The 17808-nt window shown below is 45.4% G+C and overlaps 43 non-coding genes across 43 annotated transcripts; all 43 read right to left on the reverse strand.

Moving 5' to 3' along the window:
* Positions 1 to 202: 202 nt before the first annotated feature.
* Positions 203 to 366, reverse strand: LOC143463697 (U1 spliceosomal RNA). Its single transcript, XR_013118451.1, has one exon. It is a non-coding gene; the product is annotated as a U1 spliceosomal RNA (small nuclear RNA).
* Positions 367 to 591: 225 nt separating this feature from the next.
* Positions 592 to 755, reverse strand: LOC143463680 (U1 spliceosomal RNA). Its single transcript, XR_013118434.1, has one exon. It is a non-coding gene; the product is annotated as a U1 spliceosomal RNA (small nuclear RNA).
* A 225-nt stretch (positions 756 to 980) lies between these two features.
* On the reverse strand, positions 981 to 1144 carry LOC143463644 (U1 spliceosomal RNA). The gene has a single exon (XR_013118399.1). It is a non-coding gene; the product is annotated as a U1 spliceosomal RNA (small nuclear RNA).
* Positions 1145 to 1368: 224 nt separating this feature from the next.
* On the reverse strand, positions 1369 to 1532 carry LOC143463600 (U1 spliceosomal RNA). The gene has a single exon (XR_013118356.1). It is a non-coding gene; the product is annotated as a U1 spliceosomal RNA (small nuclear RNA).
* A 225-nt stretch (positions 1533 to 1757) lies between these two features.
* On the reverse strand, positions 1758 to 1921 carry LOC143463671 (U1 spliceosomal RNA). Its single transcript, XR_013118425.1, has one exon. It is a non-coding gene; the product is annotated as a U1 spliceosomal RNA (small nuclear RNA).
* Positions 1922 to 2145: 224 nt separating this feature from the next.
* Positions 2146 to 2309, reverse strand: LOC143463601 (U1 spliceosomal RNA). The gene has a single exon (XR_013118357.1). It is a non-coding gene; the product is annotated as a U1 spliceosomal RNA (small nuclear RNA).
* Positions 2310 to 2535: 226 nt separating this feature from the next.
* On the reverse strand, positions 2536 to 2699 carry LOC143463602 (U1 spliceosomal RNA). Its single transcript, XR_013118358.1, has one exon. It is a non-coding gene; the product is annotated as a U1 spliceosomal RNA (small nuclear RNA).
* A 225-nt stretch (positions 2700 to 2924) lies between these two features.
* Positions 2925 to 3088, reverse strand: LOC143463639 (U1 spliceosomal RNA). The gene has a single exon (XR_013118394.1). It is a non-coding gene; the product is annotated as a U1 spliceosomal RNA (small nuclear RNA).
* A 225-nt stretch (positions 3089 to 3313) lies between these two features.
* On the reverse strand, positions 3314 to 3477 carry LOC143463603 (U1 spliceosomal RNA). The gene has a single exon (XR_013118359.1). It is a non-coding gene; the product is annotated as a U1 spliceosomal RNA (small nuclear RNA).
* A 225-nt stretch (positions 3478 to 3702) lies between these two features.
* LOC143463651 (U1 spliceosomal RNA) lies at positions 3703 to 3866 on the reverse strand. Its single transcript, XR_013118405.1, has one exon. It is a non-coding gene; the product is annotated as a U1 spliceosomal RNA (small nuclear RNA).
* Positions 3867 to 4091: 225 nt separating this feature from the next.
* Positions 4092 to 4255, reverse strand: LOC143463641 (U1 spliceosomal RNA). The gene has a single exon (XR_013118396.1). It is a non-coding gene; the product is annotated as a U1 spliceosomal RNA (small nuclear RNA).
* A 225-nt stretch (positions 4256 to 4480) lies between these two features.
* LOC143463663 (U1 spliceosomal RNA) lies at positions 4481 to 4644 on the reverse strand. Its single transcript, XR_013118417.1, has one exon. It is a non-coding gene; the product is annotated as a U1 spliceosomal RNA (small nuclear RNA).
* Positions 4645 to 4869: 225 nt separating this feature from the next.
* LOC143463605 (U1 spliceosomal RNA) lies at positions 4870 to 5033 on the reverse strand. The gene has a single exon (XR_013118361.1). It is a non-coding gene; the product is annotated as a U1 spliceosomal RNA (small nuclear RNA).
* Positions 5034 to 5258: 225 nt separating this feature from the next.
* LOC143463674 (U1 spliceosomal RNA) lies at positions 5259 to 5422 on the reverse strand. Its single transcript, XR_013118428.1, has one exon. It is a non-coding gene; the product is annotated as a U1 spliceosomal RNA (small nuclear RNA).
* Positions 5423 to 5647: 225 nt separating this feature from the next.
* On the reverse strand, positions 5648 to 5811 carry LOC143463681 (U1 spliceosomal RNA). Its single transcript, XR_013118435.1, has one exon. It is a non-coding gene; the product is annotated as a U1 spliceosomal RNA (small nuclear RNA).
* A 225-nt stretch (positions 5812 to 6036) lies between these two features.
* On the reverse strand, positions 6037 to 6200 carry LOC143463732 (U1 spliceosomal RNA). Its single transcript, XR_013118483.1, has one exon. It is a non-coding gene; the product is annotated as a U1 spliceosomal RNA (small nuclear RNA).
* Positions 6201 to 6424: 224 nt separating this feature from the next.
* On the reverse strand, positions 6425 to 6588 carry LOC143463624 (U1 spliceosomal RNA). The gene has a single exon (XR_013118380.1). It is a non-coding gene; the product is annotated as a U1 spliceosomal RNA (small nuclear RNA).
* Positions 6589 to 6813: 225 nt separating this feature from the next.
* Positions 6814 to 6977, reverse strand: LOC143463734 (U1 spliceosomal RNA). Its single transcript, XR_013118484.1, has one exon. It is a non-coding gene; the product is annotated as a U1 spliceosomal RNA (small nuclear RNA).
* Positions 6978 to 7202: 225 nt separating this feature from the next.
* LOC143463736 (U1 spliceosomal RNA) lies at positions 7203 to 7366 on the reverse strand. Its single transcript, XR_013118486.1, has one exon. It is a non-coding gene; the product is annotated as a U1 spliceosomal RNA (small nuclear RNA).
* Positions 7367 to 7591: 225 nt separating this feature from the next.
* LOC143463631 (U1 spliceosomal RNA) lies at positions 7592 to 7755 on the reverse strand. The gene has a single exon (XR_013118387.1). It is a non-coding gene; the product is annotated as a U1 spliceosomal RNA (small nuclear RNA).
* A 225-nt stretch (positions 7756 to 7980) lies between these two features.
* LOC143463632 (U1 spliceosomal RNA) lies at positions 7981 to 8144 on the reverse strand. The gene has a single exon (XR_013118388.1). It is a non-coding gene; the product is annotated as a U1 spliceosomal RNA (small nuclear RNA).
* Positions 8145 to 8369: 225 nt separating this feature from the next.
* Positions 8370 to 8533, reverse strand: LOC143463737 (U1 spliceosomal RNA). The gene has a single exon (XR_013118487.1). It is a non-coding gene; the product is annotated as a U1 spliceosomal RNA (small nuclear RNA).
* Positions 8534 to 8758: 225 nt separating this feature from the next.
* On the reverse strand, positions 8759 to 8922 carry LOC143463637 (U1 spliceosomal RNA). The gene has a single exon (XR_013118392.1). It is a non-coding gene; the product is annotated as a U1 spliceosomal RNA (small nuclear RNA).
* A 225-nt stretch (positions 8923 to 9147) lies between these two features.
* LOC143463685 (U1 spliceosomal RNA) lies at positions 9148 to 9311 on the reverse strand. The gene has a single exon (XR_013118439.1). It is a non-coding gene; the product is annotated as a U1 spliceosomal RNA (small nuclear RNA).
* A 225-nt stretch (positions 9312 to 9536) lies between these two features.
* Positions 9537 to 9700, reverse strand: LOC143463606 (U1 spliceosomal RNA). The gene has a single exon (XR_013118362.1). It is a non-coding gene; the product is annotated as a U1 spliceosomal RNA (small nuclear RNA).
* Positions 9701 to 9925: 225 nt separating this feature from the next.
* LOC143463643 (U1 spliceosomal RNA) lies at positions 9926 to 10089 on the reverse strand. The gene has a single exon (XR_013118398.1). It is a non-coding gene; the product is annotated as a U1 spliceosomal RNA (small nuclear RNA).
* A 224-nt stretch (positions 10090 to 10313) lies between these two features.
* Positions 10314 to 10477, reverse strand: LOC143463625 (U1 spliceosomal RNA). The gene has a single exon (XR_013118381.1). It is a non-coding gene; the product is annotated as a U1 spliceosomal RNA (small nuclear RNA).
* A 225-nt stretch (positions 10478 to 10702) lies between these two features.
* Positions 10703 to 10866, reverse strand: LOC143463626 (U1 spliceosomal RNA). The gene has a single exon (XR_013118382.1). It is a non-coding gene; the product is annotated as a U1 spliceosomal RNA (small nuclear RNA).
* Positions 10867 to 11091: 225 nt separating this feature from the next.
* Positions 11092 to 11255, reverse strand: LOC143463738 (U1 spliceosomal RNA). The gene has a single exon (XR_013118488.1). It is a non-coding gene; the product is annotated as a U1 spliceosomal RNA (small nuclear RNA).
* A 225-nt stretch (positions 11256 to 11480) lies between these two features.
* LOC143463633 (U1 spliceosomal RNA) lies at positions 11481 to 11644 on the reverse strand. The gene has a single exon (XR_013118389.1). It is a non-coding gene; the product is annotated as a U1 spliceosomal RNA (small nuclear RNA).
* Positions 11645 to 11869: 225 nt separating this feature from the next.
* On the reverse strand, positions 11870 to 12033 carry LOC143463739 (U1 spliceosomal RNA). Its single transcript, XR_013118489.1, has one exon. It is a non-coding gene; the product is annotated as a U1 spliceosomal RNA (small nuclear RNA).
* A 225-nt stretch (positions 12034 to 12258) lies between these two features.
* Positions 12259 to 12422, reverse strand: LOC143463635 (U1 spliceosomal RNA). Its single transcript, XR_013118390.1, has one exon. It is a non-coding gene; the product is annotated as a U1 spliceosomal RNA (small nuclear RNA).
* Positions 12423 to 12647: 225 nt separating this feature from the next.
* LOC143463740 (U1 spliceosomal RNA) lies at positions 12648 to 12811 on the reverse strand. The gene has a single exon (XR_013118490.1). It is a non-coding gene; the product is annotated as a U1 spliceosomal RNA (small nuclear RNA).
* A 225-nt stretch (positions 12812 to 13036) lies between these two features.
* On the reverse strand, positions 13037 to 13200 carry LOC143463636 (U1 spliceosomal RNA). Its single transcript, XR_013118391.1, has one exon. It is a non-coding gene; the product is annotated as a U1 spliceosomal RNA (small nuclear RNA).
* Positions 13201 to 13425: 225 nt separating this feature from the next.
* Positions 13426 to 13589, reverse strand: LOC143463630 (U1 spliceosomal RNA). The gene has a single exon (XR_013118386.1). It is a non-coding gene; the product is annotated as a U1 spliceosomal RNA (small nuclear RNA).
* Positions 13590 to 13814: 225 nt separating this feature from the next.
* Positions 13815 to 13978, reverse strand: LOC143463628 (U1 spliceosomal RNA). Its single transcript, XR_013118384.1, has one exon. It is a non-coding gene; the product is annotated as a U1 spliceosomal RNA (small nuclear RNA).
* Positions 13979 to 14202: 224 nt separating this feature from the next.
* On the reverse strand, positions 14203 to 14366 carry LOC143463629 (U1 spliceosomal RNA). Its single transcript, XR_013118385.1, has one exon. It is a non-coding gene; the product is annotated as a U1 spliceosomal RNA (small nuclear RNA).
* Positions 14367 to 14590: 224 nt separating this feature from the next.
* On the reverse strand, positions 14591 to 14754 carry LOC143463577 (U1 spliceosomal RNA). Its single transcript, XR_013118333.1, has one exon. It is a non-coding gene; the product is annotated as a U1 spliceosomal RNA (small nuclear RNA).
* Positions 14755 to 14979: 225 nt separating this feature from the next.
* On the reverse strand, positions 14980 to 15143 carry LOC143463672 (U1 spliceosomal RNA). Its single transcript, XR_013118426.1, has one exon. It is a non-coding gene; the product is annotated as a U1 spliceosomal RNA (small nuclear RNA).
* Positions 15144 to 15367: 224 nt separating this feature from the next.
* LOC143463607 (U1 spliceosomal RNA) lies at positions 15368 to 15531 on the reverse strand. The gene has a single exon (XR_013118363.1). It is a non-coding gene; the product is annotated as a U1 spliceosomal RNA (small nuclear RNA).
* Positions 15532 to 15756: 225 nt separating this feature from the next.
* LOC143463608 (U1 spliceosomal RNA) lies at positions 15757 to 15920 on the reverse strand. The gene has a single exon (XR_013118364.1). It is a non-coding gene; the product is annotated as a U1 spliceosomal RNA (small nuclear RNA).
* A 225-nt stretch (positions 15921 to 16145) lies between these two features.
* Positions 16146 to 16309, reverse strand: LOC143463683 (U1 spliceosomal RNA). Its single transcript, XR_013118437.1, has one exon. It is a non-coding gene; the product is annotated as a U1 spliceosomal RNA (small nuclear RNA).
* Positions 16310 to 16534: 225 nt separating this feature from the next.
* On the reverse strand, positions 16535 to 16698 carry LOC143463648 (U1 spliceosomal RNA). The gene has a single exon (XR_013118403.1). It is a non-coding gene; the product is annotated as a U1 spliceosomal RNA (small nuclear RNA).
* Between the last annotated feature and the right edge of the window lie 1110 nt (positions 16699 to 17808).

Below are 17808 nucleotides of genomic sequence, written 5' to 3' on the forward strand. Positions count from 1 at the left end.
CTTTGATCCACAAATATTACCTCAATGTTGCCTTGATAGTTTTGTCGTTGACGTGACCCTGTTCGATTAACGAAATGCCAATAAGGGTAAGATGGAAAATGTTCGACTTTTCGCAACCGGAGAGTAGGGAACAACACTTAATCTATCGACTTCGGGTCACGGCAAATGTGGAGTTACCGTTTCATCTTACTTTTTGAACAATCTGGGGAAAGCGCGAACGCAGTCCCCACTAACAGAAATTATACGACCGAGTTACTCGCATTTGGAGTAATCGCTGGAGTCAGCCCACCCGATGTGCAATGGGCAGGCCTCGCCCTGAGCCCACCATCTTCATGATCATGGTGTAGACTCTCGTCAGGTAAGTATGCGTGACGAAACGGATAAACATGCTTTGATCTACAAATATTACCTCAATGTTGCCTTGATAGTTTTGTCGTTGACGTGACCCTGTTCGATTAACGAAATGCCAATAAGGGTAAGATGGAAAATGTTCGAGTTTCAGCAACCGAAGAGTAGGGAACAACACTTAATCTATCGACTTCGGGTCACGGCAAATGTGGAGTTACTGTTTCATCTTACTTTTTGAACAATCTGGGGAAAGCGCGAACGCAGTCCCCACTAACAGAAAATGTACGACCGAGTTACTCGCATTTGGAGTAATCGCAGGAGTCAGCCGACCAGATGTGCAATGGGCAGGCCTCGTCCTGAGCCCACCATCTTCATGATCATGGTGTAGACTCTCGTCAGGTAAGTATGCGTGACGAAACGGATAAACATGCTTGGATCTACAAATATTACCTCAATGTTGCCTTGATAGTTTTGTCGTTGACGTGACCCTGTTCGATTAACGAAATGCCAATAAGGGTAAGATGGAAAATGTTCGAGTTTCCGCAACCGGAGAGTAGGGAACAACACTTAATCTATCGACTTCGGGTCACGGTAAATGTGGAGTTACCGTTTCATCTTACTTTTTGAACAATCTGGGGAAAGCGCGAACGCAGTCCCCACTAACAGAAATTGTACGACCGAGTTACTCGCATTTGGAGTAATCGCAGGAGTCAGCCGACCCGATGTGCAATGGGCAGGCCTCGTCCTTAGCCCACCATCTTCATGATCATGGTGTAGACTCTCGTCAGGTAAGTATGCGTGACGAAACGGATAAACATGCTTTGATCTACAAATATTACCTCAATGTTGCCTTGATAGTTTTGTCGTTGACGTGACCCTGTTCGATTAACGAAATGCCAATAAGGGTAAGATGGAAATGTTCAAGTTTCCGCAACCGGAGAGTAGGGAACAACACTTAATCTATCGAATTCGGATCACGGTAAATGTCGAGTTATTGTTTCTTTGAACTTTTTGAACAATCTGGGGAAAGCGCGAACGCAGTCCCCACTAACAGAAATTGTACGACCGAGTTACTCGCATTTGGAGTAATCGCAGGAGTCAGCCGACCCGATGTGCAATGGACAGGCCTCGTCCTGAGCCCACCATCTTCATGATCATGGTGTAGACTCTCGTCAGGTAAGTATGCGTGACGAAACGGATAAACATGCTTGGATCTACAAATATTACCTCAATGTTGCCTTGATAGTTTTGTCGTTGACGTGACCCTGTTCCATTAACGAAATGCCAATAAGGGTAAGATGGAAAATGTTCGAGTTTCCGCAAGCGGAGAGTAGGGAACAACACTTAATCTATCGACTTCGGGTCACGGCAAATGTGGAGTTACTGTTTCAACTTACTTTTTGAACAATCTGGGGAAAGCGCGAACGCAGTCCCCACTAACAGAAATTGTACGACCGAGTTACTCGCATTTGGAGTAATCGCAGGAATCAGCCGACCCGATGTGCAATGGGCAGGCCTCGTCCTGAGCCCACCATCTTCATGATCATTGTGTAGACTCTCGTCAGGTAAGTATGCGTGACGAAACGGATAAACATGCTTTGATCTACAAATATTACCTCAATGTTGCCTTGATAGTTTTGTCGTTGACGTGACCCTGTTCGATTAACGAAATGCCAATAAGGGCAAGATGGAAATGTTCGAGTTTCCGCAACCGGAGAGTAGGGAACAACACTTAATCTATCGACTTCGGGTGACGGCAAATGTGGAGTTACCGTTTCATCTTACTTTTTGAACAATCTGGGGAAAGCGCGAACGCAGTCCCCACTAACAGAAATTGTACGACCGAGTTACTCGCATTTGGAGTAATCGCAGGAGTCAGCCGACCCGATGTGCAATGGACAGGCCTCGTCCTGAGCCCACCATCTTCATGATCATGGTGTAGACTCTCGTCAGGTAAGTATGCGTGACGAAACGGGGATAAACATGCTTTGATCTACAAATATTACCTCAATGTTGCCTTGATAGTTTTGTCGTTGACGTGACCCTGTTCGATTAACGAAATGCCAATAAGGGCAAGATGGAAATGTTCGAGTTTCCGCAACCGAAGAGTAGGGAACAACACTTAATCTATCGACTTCGGGTGACGGCAAATGTGGAGTTACCGTTTCATCTTACTTTTTGAACAATCTGGGGAAAGCGCGAACGCAGTCCCCACTAACAGAAATTGTACGACCGAGTTACTCGCATTTGGAGTAATCGCAGGAGTCAGCCGACCCGATGTGCAATGGACAGGCCTCGTCCTGAGCCCACCATCTTCATGATCATGGTGTAGACTCTCGTCAGGTAAGTATGCGTGACGAAACGGATAAACATGCTTTGATCCACAAATATTACCTCAATGTTGCCTTGATAGTTTTGTCGTTGACGTGACCCTGTTCGATTAACGAAATGCCAATAAGGGTAAGATGGAAAATGTTCGACTTTTCGCAACCGGAGAGTAGGGAACAACACTTAATTTATCGACTTCGGGTCACGGCAAATGTGGAGTTACCGTTTCATCTTACTTTTTGAACAATCTGGGGAAAGCGCGAACGCAGTCCCCACTAACAGAAATTGTACGACCGAGTTACTCGCATTTGGAGTAATCGCAGGAGTCAGCCCACCCGATGTGCAATGGGCAGGCCTCGCCCTGAGCCCACCATCTTCATGATCATGGTGTAGACTCTCGTCAGGTAAGTATGCGTGACGAAACGGATAAACATGCTTTGATCTACAAATATTACCTCAATGTTGCCTTGATAGTTTTGTCGTTGACGTGACCCTGTTCGATTAACGAAATGCCAATAAGGGTAAGATGGAAAATGTTCGAGTTTCAGCAACCGGAGAGTAGGGAACAACACTTAATCTATCGACTTCGGGTCACGGTAAATCTCGAGTTATTGTTTCTTTGAACTTTTTGAACAATCTGGGGAAAGCGCGAACGCAGTCCCCACTAACAGAAATTGTACGACCGAGTTACTCGCATTTGGAGTAATCGCAGGAGTCAGCCGACCCGATGTGCAATGGACAGGCCTCGTCCTGAGCCCACCATCTTCATGATCATGGTGTAGACTCTCGTCAGGTAAGTATGCGTGACGAAACGGATAAACATGCTTTGATCCACAAATATTACCTCAATGTTGCCTTGATAGTTTTGTCGTTGACGTGACCCTGTTCGATTAACGAAATGCCAATAAGGGTAAGATGGAAAATGTTCGACTTTTCGCAACCGGAGAGTAGGGAACAACACTTAATCTATCGACTTCGGGTCACGGCAAATGTGGAGTTAACGTTTCATCTTACTTTTTGAACAATCTGGGGAAAGCGCGAACGCAGTCCCCACTAACAGAAATTGTACGACCGAGTTACTCGCATTTGGAGTAATCGCAGGAGTCAGCCCACCCGATGTGCAATGGGCAGGCCTCGCCCTGAGCCCACCATCTTCATGATCATGGTGTAGACTCTCGTCAGGTAAGTATGCGTGACGAAACGGATAAACATGCTTTGATCTACAAATATTACCTCAATGTTGCCTTGATAGTTTTGTCGTTGACGTGACCCTGTTCGATTAACGAAATGCCAATAAGGGTAAGATGGAAAATGTTCGAGTTTCAGCAACCGAAGAGTAGGGAACAACACTTAATCTATCGACTTCGGGTCACGGCAAATGTGGAGTTACTGTTTCATCTTACTTTTTGAACAATCTGGGGAAAGCGCGAACGCAGTCCCCACTAACAGAAAATGTACGACCGAGTTACTCGCATTTGGAGTAATCGCAGGAGTCAGCCGACCCGATGTGCAATGGGCAGGCCTCGTCCTGAGCCCACCATCTTCATGATCATGGTGTAGACTCTCGTCAGGTAAGTATGCGTGACGAAACGGATAAACATGCTTTGATCTACAAATATTACCTCAATGTTGCCTTGATAGTTTTGTCGTTGACGTGACCCTGTTCGATTAACGAAATGCCATTAAGGGTAAGATGGAAAATGTTCGAGTTTCCGCAACCGGAGAGTAGGGAACAACACTTAATCTATCGACTTCGGGTCACGGCAAATGTGGAGTTACCGTTTCATCTTACTTTTTGAACAATCTGGGGAAAGCGCGAACGCAGTCCCCACTAACAGAAATTGTACGACCGAGTTACTCGCATTTGGAGTAATCGCAGGAGTCAGCCCACCCGATGTGCAATGGGCAGGCCTCGCCCTGAGCCCACCATCTTCATGATCATGGTGTAGACTCTCGTCAGGTAAGTATGCGTGACGAAACGGATAAACATGCTTTGATCTACAAATATTACCTCAATGTTGCCTTGATAGTTTTGTCGTTGACGTGACCCTGTTCGATTAACGAAATGCCAATAAGGGTAAGATGGAAAATGTTCGAGTTTCAGCAACCGGAGAGTAGGGAACAACACTTAATCTATCGACTTCGGGTCACGGTAAATCTCGAGTTATTGTTTCTTTGAACTTTTTGAACAATCTGGGGAAAGCGCGAACGCAGTCCCCACTAACAGAAATTGTACGACCGAGTTACTCGCATTTGGAGTAATCGCAGGAGTCAGCCGACCCGATGTGCAATGGACAGGCCTCGTCCTGAGCCCACCATCTTCATGATCATGGTGTAGACTCTCGTCAGGTAAGTATGCGTGACGAAACGGATAAACATGCTTTGATCCACAAATATTACCTCAATGTTGCCTTGATAGTTTTGTCGTTGACGTGACCCTGTTCGATTAACGAAATGCCAATAAGGGTAAGATGGAAAATGTTCGACTTTTCGCAACCGGAGAGTAGGGAACAACACTTAATCTATCGACTTCGGGTCACGGCAAATGTGGAGTTACCGTTTCATCTTACTTTTTGAACAATCTGGGGAAAGCGCGAACGCAGTCCCCACTAACAGAAATTGTACGACCGAGTTACTCGCATTTGGAGTAATCGCAGGAGTCAGCCCACCCGATGTGCAATGGGCAGGCCTCGCCCTGAGCCCACCATCTTCATGATCATGGTGTAGACTCTCGTCAGGTAAGTATGCGTGACGAAACGGATAAACATGCTTTCATCTACAAATATTACCTCAATGTTGCCTTGATAGTTTTGTCGTTGACGTGACCCTGTTCGATTAACGAAATGCCAATAAGGGTAAGATGGAAAATGTTCGAGTTTCAGCAACCGAAGAGTAGGGAACAACACTTAATCTATCGACTTCGGGTCACGGCAAATGTGGAGTTACTGTTTCATCTTACTTTTTGAACAATCTGGGGAAAGCGCGAACGCAGTCCCCACTAACAGAAAATGTACGACCGAGTTACTCGCATTTGGAGTAATCGCAGGAGTCAGCCGACCAGATGTGCAATGGGCAGGCCTCGTCCTGAGCCCACCATCTTCATGATCATGGTGTAGACTCTCGTCAGGTAAGTATGCGTGACGAAACGGATAAACATGCTTTGATCTACAAATATTACCTCAATGTTGCCTTGATAGTTTTGTCGTTGACGTGACCCTGTTCGATTAACGAAATGCCAATAAGGGTAAGATGGAAAATGTTCGAGTTTCCACAACCGGAGAGTAGGGAACAACACTTAATCTATCGACTTCGGGTCACGGTAAATGTGGAGTTACCGTTTCATCTTACTTTTTGAACAATCTGGGGAAAGCGCGAACGCAGTCCCCACTAACAGAAATTGTACGACCGAGTTACTCGCATTTGGAGTAATCGCAGGAGTCAGCCGACCCGATGTGCAATGGGCAGGCCTCGTCCTGAGCCCACCATCTTCATGATCATGGTGTAGACTCTCGTCAGGTAAGTATGCGTGACGAAACGGATAAACATGCTTTGATCTACAAATATTACCTCAATGTTGCCTTGATAGTTTTGTCGTTGACGTGACCCTGTTCGATTAACGAAATGCCAATAAGGGTAAGATGGAAATGTTCAAGTTTCCGCAACCGGAGAGTAGGGAACAACACTTAATCTATCGAATTCGGATCACGGTAAATGTCGAGTTATTGTTTCTTTGAACTTTTTGAACAATCTGGGGAAAGCGCGAACGCAGTCCCCACTAACAGAAATTGTACGACCGAGTTACTCGCATTTGGAGTAATCGCAGGAGTCAGCCGACCCGATGTGCAATGGGCAGGCCTCGTCCTGAGCCCACCATCTTCATGATCATGGTGTCGACTCTCGTCAGGTAAGTATGCGTAACGAAACGGATAAACATGCTTTGATCTACAAATATTACCTCAATGTTGCCTTGATAGTTTTGTCGTTGACGTGACCCTGTTCGATTAACGAAATGCCAATAAGGGTAAGATGGAAAATGTTCGAGTTTCCGCAACCGGAGAGTAGGGAACAACACTTAATCTATCAACTTCGGGTCACGGCAAATGTTGAGTTACCGTTTCATCTTACTTTTTGAACAATCTGGGGAAAGCGCGAACGCAGTCCCCACTAACAGAAATTGTACGACCGAGTTACTCGCATTTGGAGTAATCGCAGGAGTCAGCCGACCCGATGTGCAATGGGCAGGCCTCGTCCTGAGCCCACCATCTTCATGATCATGGTGTAGACTCTCGTCAGGTAAGTATGCGTGACGAAACGGATAAACATGCTTGGATCTACAAATATTACCTCAATGTTGCCTTGATAGTTTTGTCGTTGACGTGACCCTGTTCCATTAACGAAATGCCAATAAGGGTAAGATGGAAAATGTTCGAGATTCCGCAACCGGAGAGCAGGGAACAACACTTAATCTATCGACTTCGCGTCACGGAAAAAGTCGCGTAACTGTTTCTTTTAACTTTTTCAACAATCTGGGGAAAGCGCGAACGCAGTCCCCACTAACAGAAATTGTACGACCGAGTTACTCGCATTTGGAGTAATCGCAGGAGTCAGCCGACCCGATGTGCAATGGGCAGGCCTCGTCCTGAGCCCACCATCTTCATGATCATGGTGTAGACTCTCGTCAGGTAAGTATGCGTGACGAAACGGATAAACATGCTTTGATCTACAAATATTACCTCAATGTTGCCTTGATAGTTTTGTCGTTGACGTGACCCTGTTCCATTAACGAAATGCCATTAAGGGTAAGATGGAAAATGTTCGAGTTTCCGCAACCGGAGAGTAGGGAACAACACTTAATCTATCGACTTCAGGTAACGGAAAATGTGGAGTTACTGTTTCATCTTATTTTTTGAACAATCTGGAGAAAGCGCGAACGCAGTCCCCACTAACAGAAATTGTACGACCGAGTTACTCGCATTTGGAGTAATCGCAGGAGTCAGCCGACCCGATGTGCAATGGGCAGGCCTCGTCCTGAGCCCACCATCTTCATGATCATGGTGTAGACTCTCGTCAGGTAAGTATGCGTGACGAAACGGATAAACATGCTTGGATCTACAAATATTACCTCAATGTTGCCTTGATAGTTTTGTCGTTGACGTGACCCTGTTCCATTAACGAAATGCCATTAAGGGTAAGATGGAAAATGTTCGAGTTTCCGCAACCGGAGAGTAGGGAACAACACTTAATCTATCGACTTCAGGTAACGGAAAATGTGGAGTTACTGTTTCATCTTATTTTTTGAACAATCTGGAGAAAGCGCGAACGCAGTCCCCACTAACAGAAATTGTACGACCGAGTTACTCGCATTTGGAGTAATCGCAGGAGTCAGCCGACCCGATGTGCAATGGGCAGGCCTCGTCCTGAGCCCACCATCTTCATGATCATGGTGTAGACTCTCGTCAGGTAAGTATGCGTGACGAAACGGATAAACATGCTTGGATCTACAAATATTACCTCAATGTTGCCTTGATAGTTTTGTCGTTGACGTGACCCTGTTCCATTAACGAAATGCCAATAAGGGTAAGATGGAAAATGTTCGAGATTCTGCAACCGGAGAGCAGGGAACAACACTTAATCTATCGACTTCGCGTCACGGAAAAAGTCGCGTAACTGTTTCTTTTAACTTTTTCAACAATCTGGGGAAAGCGCGAACGCAGTCCCCACTAACAGAAATTGTACGACCGAGTTACTCGCATTTGGAGTAATCGCAGGAGTCAGCCGACCCGATGTGCAATGGGCAGGCCTCGTCCTGAGCCCACCATCTTCATGATCATGGTGTAGACTCTCGTCAGGTAAGTATGCGTGACGAAACGGATAAACATGCTTTGATCTACAAATATTACCTCAATGTTGCCTTGATAGTTTTGTCGTTGACGTGACACTGTTCGATTAACGAAATGCCATTAAGGGTAAGATGGAAAATGTTCGAGTTTCCGCAACCGGAGAGTAGGGAACAACACTTAATCTATCGACTTCCGGTAACGGAAAATGTGGAGTTACCGTTTCATCTTATTTTTTGAACAATCTGGAGAAAGCGCGAACGCAGTCCCCACTAACAGAAATTGTACGACCGAGTTACTCGCATTTGGAGTAATCGCAGGAGTCAGCCGACCCGATGTGCAATGGACAGGCCTCGTCCTGAGCCCACCATCTTCATGATCATGGTGTAGACTCTCGTCAGGTAAGTATGCGTGACGAAACGGATAAACATGCTTTGATCCACAAATATTACCTCAATGTTGCCTTGATAGTTTTGTCGTTGACGTGACCCTGTTCGATTAACGAAATGCCAATAAGGGTAAGATGGAAAATGTTCGACTTTTCGCAACCGGAGAGTAGGGAACAACACTTAATCTATCGACTTCGGGTCACGGCAAATGTGGAGTTACCGTTTCATCTTACTTTTTGAACAATCTGGGGAAAGCGCGAACGCAGTCCCCACTAACAGAAATTGTACGACCGAGTTACTCGCATTTGGAGTAATCGCAGGAGTCAGCCCACCCGATGTGCAATGGGCAGGCCTCGCCCTGAGCCCACCATCTTCATGATCATGGTGTAGACTCTCGTCAGGTAAGTATGCGTGACGAAACGGATAAACATGCTTTGATCTACAAATATTACCTCAATGTTGCCTTGATAGTTTTGTCGTTGACGTGACCCTGTTCGATTAACGAAATGCCAATAAGGGTAAGATGGAAAATGTTCGAGTTTCAGCAACCGGAGAGTAGGGAACAACACTTAATCTATCGACTTCGGGTCACGGTAAATGTCGAGTTATTGTTTCTTTGAACTTTTTGAACAATCTGGGGAAAGCGCGAACGCAGTCCCCACTAACAGAAATTGTACGACCGAGTTACTCGCATTTGGAGTAATCGCAGGAGTCAGCCGACCCGATGTGCAATGGACAGGCCTCGTCCTGAGCCCACCATCTTCATGATCATGGTGTAGACTCTCGTCAGGTAAGTATGCGTGACGAAACGGATAAACATGCTTTGATCCACAAATATTACCTCAATGTTGCCTTGATAGTTTTGTCGTTGACGTGACCCTGTTCGATTAACGAAATGCCAATAAGGGTAAGATGGAAAATGTTCGACTTTTCGCAACCGGAGAGTAGGGAACAACACTTAATCTATCGACTTCGGGTCACGGCAAATGTGGAGTTACCGTTTCATCTTACTTTTTGAACAATCTGGGGAAAGCGCGAACGCAGTCCCCACTAACAGAAATTGTACGACCGAGTTACTCGCATTTGGAGTAATCGCAGGAGTCAGCCGACCCGATGTGCAATGGGCAGGCCTCGTCCTGAGCCCACCATCTTCATGATCATGGTGTAGACTATCGTCAGGTAAGTATGCTTGACGAAACGGATAAACATGCTTTGATCTACAAATATTACCTCAATGTTGCCTTGATAGTTTTGTCGTTGACGTGACCCTGTTCGATTAACGAAATGCCAATAAGGGTAAGATGGAAATGTTCAAGTTTCCGCAACCGGAGAGTAGGGAACAACACTTAATCTATCGAATTCGGATCACGGTAAATGTCGAGTTATTGTTTCTTTGAACTTTTTGAACAATCTGGGGAAAGCGCGAACGCAGTCCCCACTAACAGAAATTGTACGACCGAGTTACTCGCATTTGGAGTAATCGCAGGAGTCAGCCGACCCGATGTGCAATGGGCAGGCCTCGTCCTGAGCCCACCATCTTCATGATCATGGTGTCGACTCTCGTCAGGTAAGTATGCGTGACGAAACGGATAAACATGCTTTGATCTACAAATATTACCTCAATGTTGCCTTGATAGTTTTGTCGTTGACGTGACCCTGTTCGATTAACGAAATGCCAATAAGGGTAAGATGGAAAATGTTCGAGTTTCCGCAACCGGAGAGTAGGGAACAACACTTAATCTATCGACTTCGGGTCACGGCAAATGTTGAGTTACCGTTTCATCTTACTTTTTGAACAATCTGGGGAAAGCGCGAACGCAGTCCCCACTAACAGAAATTGTACGACCGAGTTACTCGCATTTGGAGTAATCGCAGGAGTCAGCCGACCCGATGTGCAATGGGCAGGCCTCGTCCTGAGCCCACCATCTTCATGATCATGGTGTCGACTCTCGTCAGGTAAGTATGCGTGACGAAACGGATAAACATGCTTTGATCTACAAATATTACCTCAATGTTGCCTTGATAGTTTTGTCGTTGACGTGACCCTGTTCCATTAACGAAATGCCAATAAGGGTAAGATGGAAAATGTTCGAGATTCCGCAACCGGAGAGCAGGGAACAACACTTAATCTATCGACTTCGCGTCACGGAAAAAGTCGCGTAACTGTTTCTTTTAACTTTTTCAACAATCTGGGGAAAGCGCGAACGCAGTCCCCACTAACAGAAATTGTACGACCGAGTTACTCGCATTTGGAGTAATCGCAGGAGTCAGCCGACCCGATGTGCAATGGGCAGGCCTCGTCCTGAGCCCACCATCTTCATGATCATGGTGTAGACTCTCGTCAGGTAAGTATGCGTGACGAAACGGATAAACATGCTTTGATCTACAAATATTACCTCAATGTTGCCTTGATAGTTTTGTCGTTGACGTGACCCTGTTCCATTAACGAAATGCCATTAAGGGTAAGATGGAAAATGTTCGAGTTTCCGCAACCGGAGAGTAGGGAACAACACTTAATCTATCGACTTCAGGTAACGGAAAATGTGGAGTTACTGTTTCATCTTATTTTTTGAACAATCTGGAGAAAGCGCGAACGCAGTCCCCACTAACAGAAATTGTACGACCGAGTTACTCGCATTTGGAGTAATCGCAGGAGTCAGCCGACCCGATGTGCAATGGGCAGGCCTCGTCCTGAGCCCACCATCTTCATGATCATGGTGTAGACTCTCGTCAGGTAAGTATGCGTGACGAAACGGATAAACATGCTTGGATCTACAAATATTACCTCAATGTTGCCTTGATAGTTTTGTCGTTGACGTGACCCTGTTCCATTAACGAAATGCCAATAAGGGTAAGATGGAAAATGTTCGAGATTCCGCAACCGGAGAGCAGGGAACAACACTTAATCTATCGACTTCGCGTCACGGAAAAAGTCGCGTAACTGTTTCTTTTAACTTTTTCAACAATCTGGGGAAAGCGCGAACGCAGTCCCCACTAACAGAAATTGTACGACCGAGTTACTCGCATTTGGAGTAATCGCAGGAGTCAGCCGACCCGATGTGCAATGGGCAGGCCTCGTCCTGAGCCCACCATCTTCATGATCATGGTGTAGACTCTCGTCAGGTAAGTATGCGTGACGAAACGGATAAACATGCTTTGATCTACAAATATTACCTCAATGTTGCCTTGATAGTTTTGTCGTTGACGTGACCCTGTTCCATTAACGAAATGCCATTAAGGGTAAGATGGAAAATGTTCGAGTTTCCGCAACCGGAGAGTAGGGAACAACACTTAATCTATCGACTTCAGGTAACGGAAAATGTGGAGTTACTGTTTCATCTTATTTTTTGAACAATCTGGAGAAAGCGCGAACGCAGTCCCCACTAACAGAAATTGTACGACCGAGTTACTCGCATTTGGAGTAATCGCAGGAGTCAGCCGACCCGATGTGCAATGGGCAGGCCTCGTCCTGAGCCCACCATCTTCATGATCATGGTGTAGACTCTCGTCAGGTAAGTATGCGTGACGAAACGGATAAACATGCTTGGATCTACAAATATTACCTCAATGTTGCCTTGATAGTTTTGTCGTTGACGTGACCCTGTTCCATTAACGAAATGCCAATAAGGGTAAGATGGAAAATGTTCGAGATTCTGCAACCGGAGAGCAGGGAACAACACTTAATCTATCGACTTCGCGTCACGGAAAAAGTCGCGTAACTGTTTCTTTTAACTTTTTCAACAATCTGGGGAAAGCGCGAACGCAGTCCCCACTAACAGAAATTGTACGACCGAGTTACTCGCATTTGGAGTAATCGCAGGAGTCAGCCGACCCGATGTGCAATGGGCAGGCCTCGTCCTGAGCCCACCATCTTCATGATCATGGTGTAGACTCTCGTCAGGTAAGTATGCGTGACGAAACGGATAAACATGCTTTGATCTACAAATATTACCTCAATGTTGCCTTGATAGTTTTGTCGTTGACGTGACCCTGTTCGATTAACGAAATGCCATTAAGGGTAAGATGGAAAATGTTCGAGTTTCCGCAACCGGAGAGTAGGGAACAACACTTAATCTATCGACTTCAGGTAACGGAAAATGTGGAGTTACCGTTTCATCTTATTTTTTGAACAATCTGGAGAAAGCGCGAACGCAGTCCCCACTAACAGAAATTGTACGACCGAGTTACTCGCATTTGGAGTAATCGCAGGAGTCAGCCGACCCGATGTGCAATGGGCAGGCCTCGTCCTGAGCCCACCATCTTCATGATCATGGTGTAGACTCTCGTCAGGTAAGTATGCGTGACGAAACGGATAAACATGCTTGGATCTACAAATATTACCTCAATGTTGCCTTGATAGTTTTGTCGTTGACGTGACCCTGTTCGATTAACGAAATGCCAATAAGGGTAAGATGGAAAATGTTCGAGTTTCCGCAACCGGAGAGTAGGGAACAACACTTAATCTATCGACTTCGGGTCACGGCAAATGTGGAGTTACCGTTTCATCTTACTTTTTGAACAATCTGGGGAAAGCGCGAACGCAGTCCCCACTAACAGAAATTGTACGACCGAGTTACTCACATTTGGAGTAATCGCAGGAGTCAGCCGACCTCATGTGCAATGGACAGGCCTCATCCTGAGCCCACCATCTTCATGATCATGGTGTAGACTCTCGTCAGGTAAGTATGCGTGACGAAACGGATAAACATGCTTTGATCCACAAATATTACCTCAATGTTGCCTTGATAGTTTTGTCGTTGACGTGACCCTGTTCGATTAACGAAATGCCAATAAGGGTAAGATGGTAAATGTTCGACTTTTCGCAACCGGAGAGTAGGGAACAACACTTAATCTATCGACTTCGGGTCACGGCAAATGTGGAGTTACCGTTTCATCTTACTTTTTGAACAATCTGGGGAAAGCGCGAACGCAGTCCCCACTAACAGAAATTGTACGACCGAGTTACTCGCATTTGGAGTAATCGCAGGAGTCAGCCGACCCGATGTGCAATGGGCAGGCCTCGTCCTGAGCCCACCATCTTCATGATCATGGTGTCGACTCTCGTCAGGTAAGTATGCGTGACGAAACGGATAAACATGCTTTGATCTACAAATATTACCTCAATGTTGCCTTGATAGTTTTGTCGTTGACGTGACCCTGTTCGATTAACGAAATGCCAATAAGGGTAAGATGGAAATGTTCAAGTTTCCGCAACCGGAGAGTAGGGAACAACACTTAATCTATCGAATTCGGATCACGGTAAATGTCGAGTTATTGTTTCTTTGAACTTTTTGAACAATCTGGGGAAAGCGCGAACGCAGTCCCCACTAACAGAAATTGTACGACCGAGTTACTCGCATTTGGAGTAATCGCAGGAGTCAGCCGACCCGATGTGCAATGGGCAGGCCTCGTCCTGAGCCCACCATCTTCATGATCATGGTGTCGACTCTCGTCAGGTAAGTATGCGTGACGAAACGGATAAACATGCTTTGATCTACAAATATTACCTCAATGTTGCCTTGATAGTTTTGTCGTTGACGTGACCCTGTTCGATTAACGAAATGCCAATAAGGGTAAGATGGAAATGTTCAAGTTTCCGCAACCGGAGAGTAGGGAACAACACTTAATCTATCGAATTCGGATCACGGTAAATGTCGAGTTATTGTTTCTTTGAACTTTTTGAACAATCTGGGGAAAGCGCGAACGCAGTCCCCACTAACAGAAATTGTACGACCGAGTTACTCGCATTTGGAGTAATCGCAGGAGTCAGCCGACCCGATGTGCAATGGGCAGGCCTCGTCCTGAGCCCACCATCTTCATGATCATGGTGTAGACTCTCGTCAGGTAAGTATGCGTGACGAAACGGATAAACATGCTTGGATCTACAAATATTACCTCAATGTTGCCTTGATAGTTTTGTCGTTGACGTGACCCTGTTCCATTAACGAAATGCCAATAAGGGTAAGATGGAAAATGTTCGAGTTTCCGCAAGCGGAGAGTAGGGAACAACACTTAATCTATCGACTTCGGGTCACGGCAAATGTGGAGTTACTGTTTCATCTTACTTTTTGAACAATCTGGGGAAAGCGCGAACGCAGTCCCCACTAACAGAAATTGTACGACCGAGTTACTCGCATTTGGAGTAATCGCAGGAATCAGCCGACCCGATGTGCAATGGGCAGGCCTCGTCCTGAGCCCACCATCTTCATGATCATTGTGTAGACTCTCGTCAGGTAAGTATGCGTGACGAAACGGATAAACATGCTTTGATCTACAAATATTACCTCAATGTTGCCTTGATAGTTTTGTCGTTGACGTGACCCTGTTCGATTAACGAAATGCCAATAAGGGCAAGATGGAAATGTTCGAGTTTCCGCAACCGGAGAGTAGGGAACAACACTTAATCTATCGACTTCGGGTGACGGCAAATGTGGAGTTACAGTTTCATCTTACTTTTTGAACAATCTGGGGAAAGCGCGAACGCAGTCCCCACTAACAGAAATTGTACGACCGAGTTACTCGCATTTGGAGTAATCGCAGGAGTCAGCCGACCCGATGTGCAATGGACAGGCCTCGTCCTGAGCCCACCATCTTCATGATCATGGTGTAGACTCTCGTCAGGTAAGTATGCGTGACGAAACGGATAAACATGCTTTGATCCACAAATATTACCTCAATGTTGCCTTGATAGTTTTGTCGTTGACGTGACCCTGTTCGATTAACGAAATGCCAATAAGGGTAAGATGGAAAATGTTCGACTTTTCGCAACCGGAGAGTAGGGAACAACACTTAATCTATCGACTTCGGGTCACGGCAAATGTGGAGTTACCGTTTCATCTTACTTTTTGAACAATCTGGGGAAAGCGCGAACGCAGTCCCCACTAACAGAAATTGTACGACCGAGTTACTCGCATTTGGAGTAATCGCAAGAGTCAGCCCACCCGATGTGCAATGGGCAGGCCTCGCCCTGAGCCCACCATCTTCATGATCATGGTGTAGACTCTCGTCAGGTAAGTATGCGTGACGAAACGGATAAACATGCTTTGATCTACAAATATTACCTCAATGTTGCCTTGATAGTTTTGTCGTTGACGTGACCCTGTTCGATTAACGAAATGCCAATAAGGGTAAGATGGAAAATGTTCGAGTTTCAGCAACCGGAGAGTAGGGAACAACACTTAATCTATCGACTTCGGGTCACGGCAAATGTGGAGTTACTGTTTCATCTTACTTTTTGAACAATCTGGGGAAAGCGCGAACGCAGTCCCCACTAACAGAAAATGTACGACCGAGTTACTCGCATTTGGAGTAATCGCAGGAGTCAGCCGACCAGATGTGCAATGGGCAGGCCTCGTCCTGAGCCCACCATCTTTATGATCATGGTGTAGACTCTCGTCAGGTAAGTATGCGTGACGAAACGGATAAACATGCTTTGATCTACAAATATTACCTCAATGTTGCCTTGATAGTTTTGTCGTTGACGTGACGCTGTTCGATTAACGAAATGCCGATAAGGGTAAGATGGAAAATGTTCGAGTTTCCGCAACCGGAGAGTAGGGAACAACACTTAATCTATCGACTTCGGGTCACGGTAAATGTGGAGTTAATGTTTCATCTTACTTTTTGAACAATCTGGGGAAAGCGCGAACGCAGTCCTCACTAACAGAAATTGTACGACCGAGTTACTCGCATTTGGAGTAATCGCAGGAGTCAGCCGACCCGATGTGCAATGGGCAGGCCTCGTCCTGAGCCCACCATCTTCATGATCATGGTGTAGACTCTCGTCAGGTAAGTATGCGTGACGAAACGGATAAACATGCTTTGATCTACAAATATTACCTCAATGTTGCCTTGATAGTTTTGTCGTTGACGTGACCCTGTTCGATTAACGAAATGCCAATAAGGGTAAGATGGAAAATGTCCACCGGGGACAACTGAACGTGACGTAAATTGACGGCGAACAAACTGACTGTGATGTAAATTGACGGCGAACAAACTAACCGGGAACAGACTTACCGGAATGAAAATTGACCGGGAGGTAAATTGACCGTGCAAGTGCTGATTTATTGTGTTTAAGTTGATGGTAGTATATGATGTGTAAAGTAAATATTTGTTTGTAACTATTTCCTTTGTTTTTAACAAAATTTTTTTTTTTTTTTTAATACACATTGAAACATTTATTGAAATAAACAGAAATATTTCCGGAAATACGAGAAATACGAGTAACAACATTAAAAGAAGTTCACTGCAAAACACATATGACACTACATAATAAGGGCACTAAAATTTACACAAACTGTTATTTGACAAATCAGTCAACCTTGACTGCAATACACATACTTAATTGGCTGAGATTAAAGCTGTTGCGCGACTAGATAGTGAAATAGAATTTTGACCTTTTGACGGCCAATTTGTCGACGGTTAATTTGATCGCCGGCCAATTTATCGACGGTTAATTTCATCGCCGGCCAATTTACGTCACGGTTAATTTGATCGCCGGCCAATTTGTTGCCGGTCAGTTGTCCACTACCAGTTGTCGCCGGTGAGTTTGTTCACGGCCATATGTCGTGATCCCTGGCATCATACAGAATAAAATTTTCATGCAGACCAGTGTAATATAATAAGATATATATAAGATATCTATGCTAAACAACAACTGCTGTTAGATTTCATGTTGTAGCAAGTTCGCTGTGGCTATCGACAGTATAACCTCAGCATTAACTTATGTGGCTTGGCACAATTCTAACCTCAGCAGATAGGCCTAGCACAATGTTGTTGTGAAAAAGTGGAGTTATTCAGGGTTGTGGATTCGTGATAGTACTGTTCCTCTCACACCCAGTAACTCAAGTGGGCACCTGTTAAACCTCTCTTCAGTTTATATACTTGCAAATTGTAACTAGAAATTT

The sequence above is a fragment of the Clavelina lepadiformis genome, chromosome 6 (assembly GCF_947623445.1).
Source record: "Clavelina lepadiformis chromosome 6, kaClaLepa1.1, whole genome shotgun sequence".
NCBI classification, from domain to species: Eukaryota; Metazoa; Chordata; class Ascidiacea; order Aplousobranchia; family Clavelinidae; genus Clavelina; species Clavelina lepadiformis.